Here is a 12,805-nt window from a genome sequence, read left to right as displayed (position 1 = left end):
GACCAGGAGTTTAACCTTTTTAGGTCTCGGCCTGACGTAGGCAGCGCATGCGGTGCCTGATCATACGTGGCTTCTTGGAATCGATATGATTCCAGAACCTTGGTCCCAGCTCTGCCTTAACTTTTCAATTGTAAACGCACGCATGAACTTACTAAAAGGAGATGTTTTACCTGTACAACGGACTTCATGCCCCATAATGCATCCGGGGAAAGCGTAAGATCCACACGCCCATGGAGGGTGGGCATGTTTAATAAATACCGGAAATGAAATGTGCATGCTTCAGGTGTGCCGTTTTTTGCCCAGGAAGAAGGGGCTTGAGGCCCTGAAACGCGTAGGCAGCATGAAAAGAAACACGCATTTGAAAGGCTGACTGCATTTACTAAGCTGGATGGCAGAGCATCGTGAGTGATCCTCCAAGCTTCAGGGCAATTTGTTTATTTATATATATACATATATACATATGCTTTTATTTATATGCATGTGTATATATATATATATATATATATATATATATATATATATATATATATATATATACATACATATATATAAACATATATATATCTGCATATCTATATAAATATAAATGCATGCATACATATACATATATGCATACATATGCATGTTATGTACACTAATAAAAGTAAAGCTAAAAAGCCACCTAATTACAAACAGAATTGCTTTAACTTAAACGAGGGTGAGACCAATTGCAATTTCAATGTTTGTTTTTAATGCAGATAAGGCTATACTAATTTCCGTAAGAGAAATGTCACGATCTAAACTGGAGAAATCCAAGTTTGAATTAGGTTGGTTGGTGGCTGAGGTAAAAAAGGAATTAATGTCAGTGTTAGCAGGTTTAAGTACTCGAGTATAAAGTGTTTTATAACATTTTACAAATTCTTCAAGGATGTCTCAATCTTGGTAACTTTAAGTGCCTGTGGAAGATTGTAGAGAATTTGTTTGGTAGCAATCTTTCCTAACTTTAAGATAGTTATTCAAAAGTTTGCCCATTTTACTATGACCTCCATAATAACTAGAACTGCTTTTTAACAAGTAATTACAAGCATTATCAGAAGAAACTTTGTTCAAATGTATTTTGGCAATTAAATCTTGCACGACATCCTCAGACGGTGAAGAATGGTATTCATGTTCCAATTTCTTGATATCGGGTAACAAAGTGGTACGATTTGCTACTGAGGTCTTCTTCTTCTTGTCAACATAAGCAATGAAGCCCCTTGCTATCGCTTTAAAGGAATCCCAAAGGAGTTTTGGGTGTACAGGAGAATTTTGATGTCTGGGATAAAAAAAATCCTCAGTGAAGGCTACAAAAGAGGAGGAAAACTGTCCCATCAAAAAGTAGAGAATTATTAAATTTTCATCTGTTGGATCGTGGTTGTGGGGGGAATAAGCCAAGGTTGGCTATGACTGGTGCATTATCTGAGGGTAAAATGGGTTCAATCTCTACTTTAATAAGATTAGGAGACATGAGATTTACTAGCAAATATATGATCTAACCTGGTAAAAGAGTTATGAGCAGGAGATAAAAATGTATAGTCTTGTGCTGAGGAATGAGCTAATCTCCAAGACTTGACCAAAGCTCTGTGGGATATAAAAGAACAACATTGTTTGTGCATTTTATGTGGAATAAATTTGACGGTAGAATGTCTATCAAGTAAAGGGTCACAGAATCGATTACAATCTCCACCTAAAAGAACACAATAATTGGTAAACTGAAGAACTTTTTTCTCAAGATCAGCCCAGAACAAAAAAAACAGTTTGAGTTGGAGCTTAAACATTAAAAACAGTAATAGGTATTTTATTAATGGCGAGTTTAGTAACATTCCATCTACCACATGAGTGTTTCCTGGCAGAAGATAGAAATATCAAGATGTTTAGTACAAAAAAAACAACACCATTGTTATTATTTTGAGTAGGAGACATAAACACTTTACCACCCAGGATCTTTTCAACTTTTGTGCCTCTGGGCCTGGAAGATGAGTTTCCTGAAGGAGTACTAAGTCAGGTTTATATTTTGCCAGGTGGGAAATAATTCTATGTCTCTTAATGGGATTGTTTAAACTTCTAACGTTCCAAGTTATAACTCTGAATTTGAACAATTATGCAATATAAGGTAATAGGCTGACCAACAATAGGTACAAGATACCACCAGGTAATTGCAATACATAGGAAAAGTCGAGGTATGTGAAGCAAAAGAGGGATGGGGAAAGGAAAAGATCTAATGATGGAGCAAAGGGAAAAGGGAGAAAAGAAATGAATGAAAACCATGTGGTGACTGATAAAAATACCTGAGTGCGTTAAAACATCAGGGATTGGGTAGTTACATCACATCATGAGGACAACAAAGTCGGAGCGCCATGCAGTACACGAGGCCGGAAATATATTAATAAAGTGATGACATAGGATGAAAAAAGGAACAACATACCTAAAACAAGAGAAGAAGAGCAAACTGTTTAGAACAGGGAAGGAAGCTGAGTGAATAGGACAGCATTTTAAGTAGAAGAACCAGCAATCTCCATAGAAGACACCGAGTTTGCTTGTAGGAATTTCCTTATTTCTGAAGAGTGATCAAAAGTGTACAATTGTTTCTTATAGGTGATTTTAAAAGTATAGGGGTGGAGTAAGCCAAAGCATGTACCCAAGGATCACAATGACGGCTATCTGCTGTTGGTTTGGCAACATCCTGTGTGAAGAAGAGTTTGGAACCAGACCACGGTAGTTGTCTTTTAGACGTGGCTGCTTGAAGGACCTTGAGGAGATTAGTATACTCCAAAAATAAAATGATAATACCTCTGGGCTTGAGTGAAGAATTAGGTGTAGAAGGCGTACAAGCAAGTCTACGGGCCCTTTGAATATTGAAGGCCGCAGACTCGGGCAAATCCAGAATCTGTGGAAAGAAGTTAGTGAAGAAAGAAACAGGATCCCGGCACTCAGCCTACTTTGGAAGATCATAAGTGCGATGAGTGGTATTCTGTTATCCAAATCTTCAGCATGTTTCGGAACAGACTGAATTTCCTTCTGCATAAAAGATATTTTTGAAGTTTCATCTTAAAGGTCACTGATCCATTGTTCAGTTTCTGTGAGGTGCTAATCCAAAGAACACGTATTTCTTCTAATAAAATCTCTATAAAGATAGGTGAAGTATGTTTATCAGGAGAGGGTGGTTCATGCTTGAGCCTTTTTGATGAATTTGTAATTCAGTTTCAACTTCATATAAAAAGAAACTTGAAATAAGAATATTTAATATTCAATATGGCGTGTTACCAAATCTCAGTCAGAATGTCAGGTACGCACCAGCAGCCAATCCAAAATATAAGTGAGTCACATATGTGGGGGGAAAAAAATGAAAAATTTAAGTGTACAGCATAGGAATTATTTAGTAAAATGTTATTGTAAGGTGGGTAAATGCATGCTTAATAACTATGGTGCTTGGGGCACAATGAGAGGCAGCATTTTTCTTAATACATTGGCCACCATGTCTGTGAGGAAAAAACGTGGCGGTGAAAGCATGAAATGGTGCGGCCAGATGGGAAGACGAGGAACCTCAGAAAGATGCTGAAAGGCACTGCTGTAGCTTTAAAAGTATTTTCCTCGCTTCTGGGGAATGAGATGACAGGTTGTGCAGACCACCTGAGGGAAAGGCTTTGATGTGGTGTGGAGCTTTGTTAGCCCGCTGCCATGCCCTCTACTTACTAATTTTTCAATCGATCGATCAATCAATCAATCAATCAATCAGGGGTTGGTAAAGTGCAACTACTCACCCGTGATGGTCTCAAGACACTGGGAGGAATGGCGGGCGGCTCCGTTGAGTGCTGGCGTCATCTGAAAAGCCAGGTCTTGAGGTCCTTCCTGGACTGGGGCAGTGTGGGAGATTGCCGGAATGTGGAGGGGGGCGCTGTTCCAGGCTTTGGTTGTGAGGTAGGAGAAGGACTTTCCTCCCATTCTAGTCCTGCTGATACGTGGGACGGTGGCCAGACAGAGCTGGGCTGGTCGGAGGTGTCTTTTGGGTGCGGGGAAAGAGAGGTAGCAGTTCAGGTATGCGGGTAAGGTGTTGTGAAGGGCCTTGTATGCGTGGGTGAGGAGTTTGAAGGTTATTCTTCTTTTGACTGGAAGCCAGTGGAGGTTGCGAAGGTGTTGGGTGATGTGTCTGCGAGGGGGGATGTCGAGGATCAGTCTGGGTGTGGCATTCTGAACAGTCTGGAGTTTGTTGAGGAGTTTCTTGTTGATTCCGGTGTAGAGAGCGTTGCCACAGTCCAGTCCGCTGCTGATGAGTGCGTGCATGACAGTGTTTCTGGTTTCAGTTGGGATCCATCTGAGTCTTTCAAATCATGCAAAGGGTGTTTGTTGAAGCAGGTTGAGGAGATGGCGTTGATCTGGTTGTTCATTGTGAGCAATGAGTTTGGTATGATGCTGAGGTTTTGAGCGTGGTCTGTTGGGGTTGGGGGATTTCCGAGGGTGAAGGGCCACTAGGAATCATTCCATGCTGAGGGGGTGGTGCCAGGGATGATTTTTAATACTAGTTATTATCTAGAAGGAAGGCTACACATCAAATGACACTTCCACACAATAAGGAAACATAAATATCAAATAATATACTGAATCTGCTGTTTGCGCCTCTTAAAATCCAGTTAGAATATACAAAGTGCCTTAATTCACTCAAAGGCTCGTTTAGGTGCTAGAGGGCAGGCACCATGCCCCTCAGGGTGACTCAGGCCAATTTCCGCCAGCCCTTCAGCAGCTCAGCAAATGTGCTGTCGCTGATGCAACAGGAGTAGTTTCTTAAAATTACTCAATGACAACTTCCCGTCTTGTCTTAACAGCATGTCAGACTGATTTCCATTTTGTATATTTTCCACAGAGAAGCCCCCCAAGTAGGGGACTGGTACTGAAAAATACCAAATGAATGTACCTGATGCTCTAGGAATTGTATCTCAGAACCTGGGGGACAATGCAGGTATTCTCCTGCCTTGGACTGCCATTCATGACGGTTGTGAGCAGGAGAACTACCCATCAAAAGCCCTGCTCTAAATAAGGCAGGTCATCCGGCACCATACAGCAGTGGGGATGAGTCATACAGCCATATTCAGTGGAAGCCCCATTACCACCAGCCTCCAGATAAGGTCCTCGGCCCAGGCACGTATTAACTCCTACTAATACTTGTACGAATACATTTTTTTTTTTTAATTTAAAAAGGACCCAATACTGCAGCATACTCTCCACTCCTTTGGATAAGAGGACCAGAGAAACATAACCAAACATTCATTGTATAGTTTTGCTATAAATATTTACTTTGGTTTCCTAAAAATAGCACAGCATTATCGCAAACTAGAGCACAAAATCTCAGTCTCACCAATATCATTTTTAGAATAAAGTATTTGTCTTACAATTCCTAACCACTGCAAAGCAAAAATGCTTAGCAGCTCTGTAGTAAATATTTAAAACAAGTTGAATGCTAAATGTTATCATAAACTGTTTTTCAGCATAACCGGGTTCAGAGCCAAATGCCACTTTATTGTAGCAATAAACAGTTTCTACAAAAACACAGGATAGCACTGCAGCTATTTTATTACAGTAAAACACTGTATACAAGAATGAAACATTTGTACGGTCGAAATTAACTATTCTAAAGTAAGTATCAAAGGGTTTTAGAGTAAAGAAAACGGACATAACAAAGCTTAAACGATTGGCATTTTCAAGAGCAAACAAATATAATGGACTTATTATGAGTTTGGCGGTCTGACTGCCGTAGGACCGCGTCCACCCCTGCCAGCAGCGTGCGGTGAAGGCGGTCCAAAGATCGCCGTATTACGAGTTGGCCACGGGACCAGCGGTGTGGAGGTGGGGATCTTGCAGCTCTGGTGAGATTTTTTTTACAAATATCGATGCCTGTGTGTGAATTTTGATTGCAGATGTGTCAGATGAACACATATGCATGATATATGTGGAAATATACCATATACCCATTACCGGAGTTCAGCCCATGTGTGGGAAGTCCTTGCAATGGGTACATGGTTCGAAAAGGAATCACCTAAAGATTGCTGCAAACAGGGTCATAATCCTCGGTGTGAAGATCCTGCTGTGAAGAGGGACCTGGAGAAAGGGATCGATGTCGGAATCTTCCTGGAAAAAGAAGAAAGGAGTGAGTACACACCCCAAATCCTTTGTCACCGCCACCTAGAAGCAGGCGGTCAACGTGCCGTGGTCCACTCGTGGATCACGCAACCAGTAATACGCACGCTGATGCAGTTCCCCTGTACCGACCTATGGTGGCTACCATTCCCATAACCGCGAAGCCAGCAGTCGTCAGTCTGCTGGTGGTCTCAGTGGTACAGCAGCTCACTTCGCAAAGCCGATCCGCCCAACTCATAATATGAGGTCAGACCACCGAGCTCACAGCGCTCAGACAGCCACCGCCGGTACAGCAGTCCATGGGACCGCCAAACTCGTAGTAAGCCCTAAATACGAGAGAAGCTTTCAAACTAAATATTTCAATTACGGCAAATGAGCATGATGCAGAAGCCTCGCCATCAGAATTGGAAATGTTCTACCATGCACCCCGTTCAAGATGAAAAATTATATGTGTAATCCAATTACATTCGAGTGAATATCCCCGTCACCACGAAGGTATTGTATGGCTTGGGTCAAGGAACAAAAACATGTCTTTTTGTGATTAAAATTACATTCATTATCACTTTCAGACAGGTGCATTACATTGCATCTTAGTTTCAAATCTATGTACATACCCTCATTACATTGATTGACTGATTCTCTTATTTCACTCAGCACTGGTGCACTGTGGAGCAGAAACCAGCACACTTAGAAAGATTGAAAAAACTAGGCAAAATAAAGATATTTCTCCTTGTTGCACCTCTATCGGGACGGTGTACCATTTTGACACATTCCCAAGTTTACTTGTCTTGGTAAATCTGTGAATGCGCCAAAATACCTGGGTGGATGCCTGGGAGCACCCACTCTACACCCATCTAACACCTTCCTGGTGCAGAGTAATGCAAGGCAGCAACTTCCGATCCCATACGTTTCTCCAGATTTCCCAAGCCACGCAGGGTCACGCAAGGTGGCTTTTTGTGACTTGGTAAATCTGACTTGAAGGGTTCCGGCCCAGGACGTCCACAATCACTCAGAGGTCATTCTAATGAGAGAGTGGTTACTAGCGTAAAAAATGAGACCAGACTTAACTTGTAGATTACTTCAATGTGGTACCTGGACTTGGAGCCCCTGGCTGCTTTAGAAACATCTTTGGCAATGGCTGTGGTGCTGTGATGCTGCCACCACTCTTAGACCTCTGCTATCTGGTTTTGCATATGTTTGCCTGTTTATTGGGCACAACTATTAGTCTACACAGGAGTTTTCAACATTTTCTGTGGCAAGAGCTACTTATGTTCAATGAAAATTATCCGGAGCTACTAATATTATTAGTGTTTTAATAGTGACCACATCTAACAAGATTTCATGAGTGACCACCCCATGCAAGATTATCAGCAGTGATCACATCAGAGCATTAAGCAGGATTGCCAGCAGTAATGTAAAAACAATCAGTGGCAAAGCCAATAGGGCTCGCCTATGTGAGAGCTATTGGCTTTGGCAATGTGTTTTTTTTTTATAATCAATTTTATTGACTTTATAAGAACTGACGAAAGAAAACAATACTAGCCAATGATGCATTCGACAGTGCAAAACAAGGACAGGTGAGTATTACACCAACATACAGAGTTCAACAGGTCAGAAGAAAATAGCACCACGCTCGCCCCAATCCAGAAGTGATCCTCTGAAATTATCGATCCTCTACCACCCGACCCATTTGCCCCACATTCTACGAAACTTCTTCGGGCATCTTCTGGCCTCATACATGGGTCGCTCCTGTGCAGCGCACCAATCCATCCCCCTGCGCCAACACGCCATGGTGGGCGCAGTGGAGTTCAGCCAGTTGGCTGCAATGTCCCTTTTGGACACCATCATAGCTGTGTTTAGAAAGAGTTTTTCAGCTCTGGAACCATCCATTCCCTCTGTAATGCCCAAGAGCACCTTCATTGGACTAAGGGGAACCTCCCACTCCAAACTTCAGTGAGCTCCTCCGTTATTAACTCCTAATAGAGCGTAATTACGGGACAAAGCCATACCATGTGATAAAAATCAGCCTGGGGGTGTTCGCAGCGGGGACAGGGTGCATCAGGGCGGAGCCCAGTGCGGTGGAGACGCAGCGGCGTGAAGTAGGCAGCATGCAAATCGTATATTTGAACCAGTCGAAGCCTTGCTGAGGCTGTGACTGTTTTACGGGCTATCAAAGGATCTCGCCAATCAGTGTCATCCAGGGACCCAAGCCAGCCCTCCCATTTGCCTCTAAGGTGAGATAGGGAGTTAGGGGTGTTATTCGTGAGGGACCGATAGATGTGGAAGATCCCACCCTTCCCCAGGTTACCGGTCATGACCTGGGCCTTCGGTGGGCTAAATTCAGGCAAGGAGGTGTCCTCTGGAATATGAGAGTGAAGTGCATGGCGCAGCTGCAGATAGCGGTAAAACTGGGAGATGTGGAGGGAGTATCGGGTCTGCAGGTCATGAAAGGTGCGCATATGGCTCCCGCTCAAGACGTCCCCAAGCTGCGAAATCCCAATGAGATCCGATGCTCTAAAACCGGAGAGATTGGCAACTTCCCGGAGCCATGTTCCGCACCACAGTGGGGTGTATCGGGTCAGTTTATCCGACCATTGGTTGTGGCGCAGAGAGGCCCACCAGGCCAAAAGCACCCCACGTGTGACCTCAGGCAAGGTTTGGGGGACGGTGTTCCCATCTAACATTCCCTGAATGGTAGACAAACCCTAGTTATGGAGTTCCAAGCAGTACGCCGGGTCTGACCAGCCATCATTGAAACAATCATGTACGGTAAGGAGCTGGGTCGCTAAATGATAAAGATATAAGTTTGTAAGTCCCAGGCCACCATCAAATGGTGGGATTTGGTACTGGGTGACGGCCAGTCTTGGTCTGCGACCTCCCCATAAAAACTTGGTGGCTAAGCTGTCCATCTCCTGAAACCACGACCGTGAGAAGGAGAGGGGCGTGTTCTGAAGCATATAAAGAAATCTGGGCAGAATCATCATTTTAAAAAGGGCTATTCTGCCCATAGGATTCAAGTGCAGCGTTTGCCATTTAAGGAGGTCAGCGCATACCCGTTTCACTACTGGGGTTACGTTGAGGGACCAGGCAAGGTCAGGAAGAAGGGGCACCCAGATCCCCATATATTTGAATGATTGTCGCCGAAGGGGTATCGACGACTGCCAATCAAAGCACTCCCTCGAAAGATGGAGAGGGACCAGAACAGACTTGGCTGAGTTCAGTCGGAGGCTAGAGATTAGTTCAAAGAGAAGCAGGGCCCGGAGGCACCGAGGGCCCGATCAGGCTGGGTCTGACGAGAACATCAGAACGTCGTCACTGTAAAGGGCAATCTTGTATTCTCCCAAGCAAGGCCATCTCCATCCCGCGAAGAGCGGATCATTGCGAACAAATATGCAAAGGGCTCCATCGCTAACGCGAAAAGGAGGGGCGAAAGGGGGCATCCCTGCTGCGGGTCTCATCTGAGCGCGAGAGACCTCCATTGACCAGAACCCGGGCCCGTGGTGTACAGTATATCGTCTTGACAAGGTTACGGAAGGGGATTCCAAAACCCATTACCGTCAACACTGCCTCTAGGTAACACCAATCTACTGAGTCGAATGCTTTCTCAAAGTCCACGAGAAGAAGAGATAGATAGGGAGTCAACTGTTGTCGATTCGCGAGAGCGAGGTGGAGACGTCTAAGGCAGTGTCTAGTTCCCCGGGAGGGCATGAATCCGCACTGGTCTGGGTGAACCAGCTTGTCCAGATATGGACGTATGCGGTTAGCCAGAACCAAGGCGAATATTTTGAGCTCTGTGTTAATGAGAGAGATAGGGTGGTAGTCAGAGCAATGTGTCGAAGGAGGCTAAGACTTCAGGATCACCACAATAGTGGCCAGATCCGTCTCGGGACAGAAAGTGTCACGATCAGCCGCTTTCCGATACATCTTCAGAAGGTGGGGGACCAGCATGTCCCGATAGGATGCATAGAACTCCTGCGGGAGCCCGTCTGGCCCCGGTGTCTTGCCCGCGGCCATGCGTGCAATGGCGTAGTTGATCTCCTCAGGTGCAATCGGAAGGTCTAGGTCTCCCGCCTCGGATTCATTAAGCCGCGGGCGGGGGGAGTTGTTCACGCTGAAGGAGTTCAGGGAGCGAGAGATTGGGGGGCTGCGCAGAGTAGAGGGTAGCGTAATATGCGGTGAAGCATTGGGCCACCGCCACGGGGGTCCGCCGGACCTTCCCATCTGAGTCAGTCACCTCAGGGATGATACATTTGGCCATTGGATAGGTGGCTAAGTGATGCAAGAGCTTTCCATTTTAGTCTTCCCACCCATAGACTCGTGCTACCGATCTCCACAGCATCTTAGCGGCCTCCAGGGAGGTCTGCTTAATCTCATCCCTCAGAAATGACAGTTTCCTATCCTGGGCCTCAGTTCTCTCCAGCGGAGGTTGAGTCTCAAGCAGGACGGCCTGGGCCTCCAGAAGTGTGAGCCGGGAGTCCTGTTTCGCCCATTGGAGTTTGAGTTGGCCTTTGGCAAAGCCCCGAATGGTTGCTTTACAGGCCTCCCATAGGGTGCCAGGAGAGGAAACCGATCTCTGGTTAGTGGAGAAGTAATGACGAAGTTCGTCTCCTATCTGTTTCCTGAGCTCCTTATCCTGGAGGAACCAGGCATTTAGTCGCCAGATCGGGCGCGAAGACGTCGAAGACCGCCCATCTGTACTGCCACCGGGGAATGATCCTATAATCCCCTGGGAAGGATAGTAGCAGTTTGAACTGTCCAACAGTGCAGGGCCGGCAGGAAGACATAGTCCAGCCGGGCATCAGTGCGGTGGGAAGCCAAAGTGGGGGTGTACATTCAAGTTATCGGGTGCCAGAGCCTCCAGGCATCTCCGAGGCCCAGAGTAGTGGCCCAATTCAACAGGAAGTTTGACTGAGCAGTTCGGGAAACAGAAGGAGCCACAGCAGTGTCAAGGATGGGATCCATAACTGCATTGAAGTCTCCTCCAGTGATAGTTGTGCCCAAGGGCAAGGCAGCGACTAGTGTGGTGAGACGCTGTAGTGTGGGGGACAGTAGGGGGGGGGGGGGGGAGTATACAGCGATGAGGTTCAGAGGCCGGTCTCCAAGGTTCCCTTCCAAGATGACGAAGCAGCCCTCCGGGTCATGGGTTACTTTACGCACCACAAATGGGAGGGCACGGCGCAGTAGAATAGCCACCCCTCATGATCCCCGGGTAAAGCCAGAGGGCCAAATTACACCATAACCATATGGTGCCAGGAAGGGGCAGTGATTGCCCACCAGGTGGGTCTCTTGGAGCATCAGTATGTCTACAGTGTGACGCTGGGCATACCGCAGGACCTCCGTGCGCTTGACCTTATCTATGAGGCCATTAACATTCCAGGACATGATGTGGAGCGACGCTCTCTCTGTGCAGTTGTCAGGCATTGGGGAGACTGAGCGGACGGCTGGACATCCGGCTTGGGCAGTGGATGTGGGCGAAGCGGTGTATTCATGCGGAATAGTGGGCATAAGTCTACAATGTTGGCCGCTGCTTGCTCGTTTCGCAGTTGAAGAGAAGTGCTAGTACAATAAACCAAGAAAACAACCAATGCAAATCGGGACAATAGTCCCCCCCCCCCCCAACCAACCCCATCACCACCACCCTATACTTCAGAAACGGAAGCATCTGTCGCCCTAACAGTAGAGAACTAAGAGAGAACCAAACTATAACGCTTGGGAATGGGGAATCGTGGAGGACCCCTCCTCATAGTAGGATGTGCATAGCTGTGTCCATCGGGAAATTGAAGTAACGAAGAGCCGATGTAGGACTCCTGGTCGCGGAGCCGCTTGCAACCAGAAGGTAAAGGTGGGTTCAAGCAGGACCTGGTAGAAGTGTCGGGCTGCGAGAGAGATCTGTGTCAGGTAGGTCCAACAGTGACAGTCGAGGTGAGGCACCCCCAGGGTCCGAGCCGCCGGAGGAGCCAGAGCGCCGCATGATCAGGGGGCCCCCGGGAGCGCCCCAGGTGTCTGTTGGTGGTTGGGGCCCAATGGTGAGTCTGAACGGGCCCGCCTCTGACCCCGTCACCTGCGTGAACGGTTGCGCAGGGACCTCTCGGCAGGCACCTCCATCGGTGCTCGAGGGTGACGGATTTTGAGTGCCGGTCTGCAGGGGGCATTCCTCCGTTGCCCATGTCCATGCCTCCTCAGGGGTGTCAAAGAAGAGGGTTCTGTTCGAAAAACACAACTCGCATGTGGGCAGGGATGTTAAGAGCACGTAGCTTCTGTTTGACTTCCCCAAACGAGCGACGCTGACCCTGGAACTCACGAGTATAGTCAGGAAAGATCATTATCATTTGTTTTTCATATTTGAGGTGTTGCTGCTTACGGGCCTCAGTCAGGACAGAGTCACAGTCTTTAAAATTGAGGATCCAGATTATGATCGGTCTGTGAACTGCGCCTGGCGGTGGTTTAGGGGCAAGTGAACGGTGCGCCCGTTCAATTGCGAACCAAGGGGAGAGGGAATCCTTGGGCATCCATAAGCCCAACCTGTGCTCCATTAAGTCCGCCGTCCGGCCCTGTTCCACACCCTCCGTAAATCCCACCAAGCGAAGGTTGTTGCGACGGGATCTGTTTTCGGCATCTTCAGCCCATCGATGAAGCTCCTGGGTGTGAGACTGGAGAC

This window comes from Triturus cristatus, chromosome 11, assembly GCF_964204655.1.
Source record: "Triturus cristatus chromosome 11, aTriCri1.1, whole genome shotgun sequence".
NCBI lineage: Eukaryota > Metazoa > Chordata > Amphibia > Caudata > Salamandridae > Triturus > Triturus cristatus.
The sequence above is the reverse complement of the archived record's forward strand: the minus strand, read 5'-3'. Positions refer to the sequence as shown.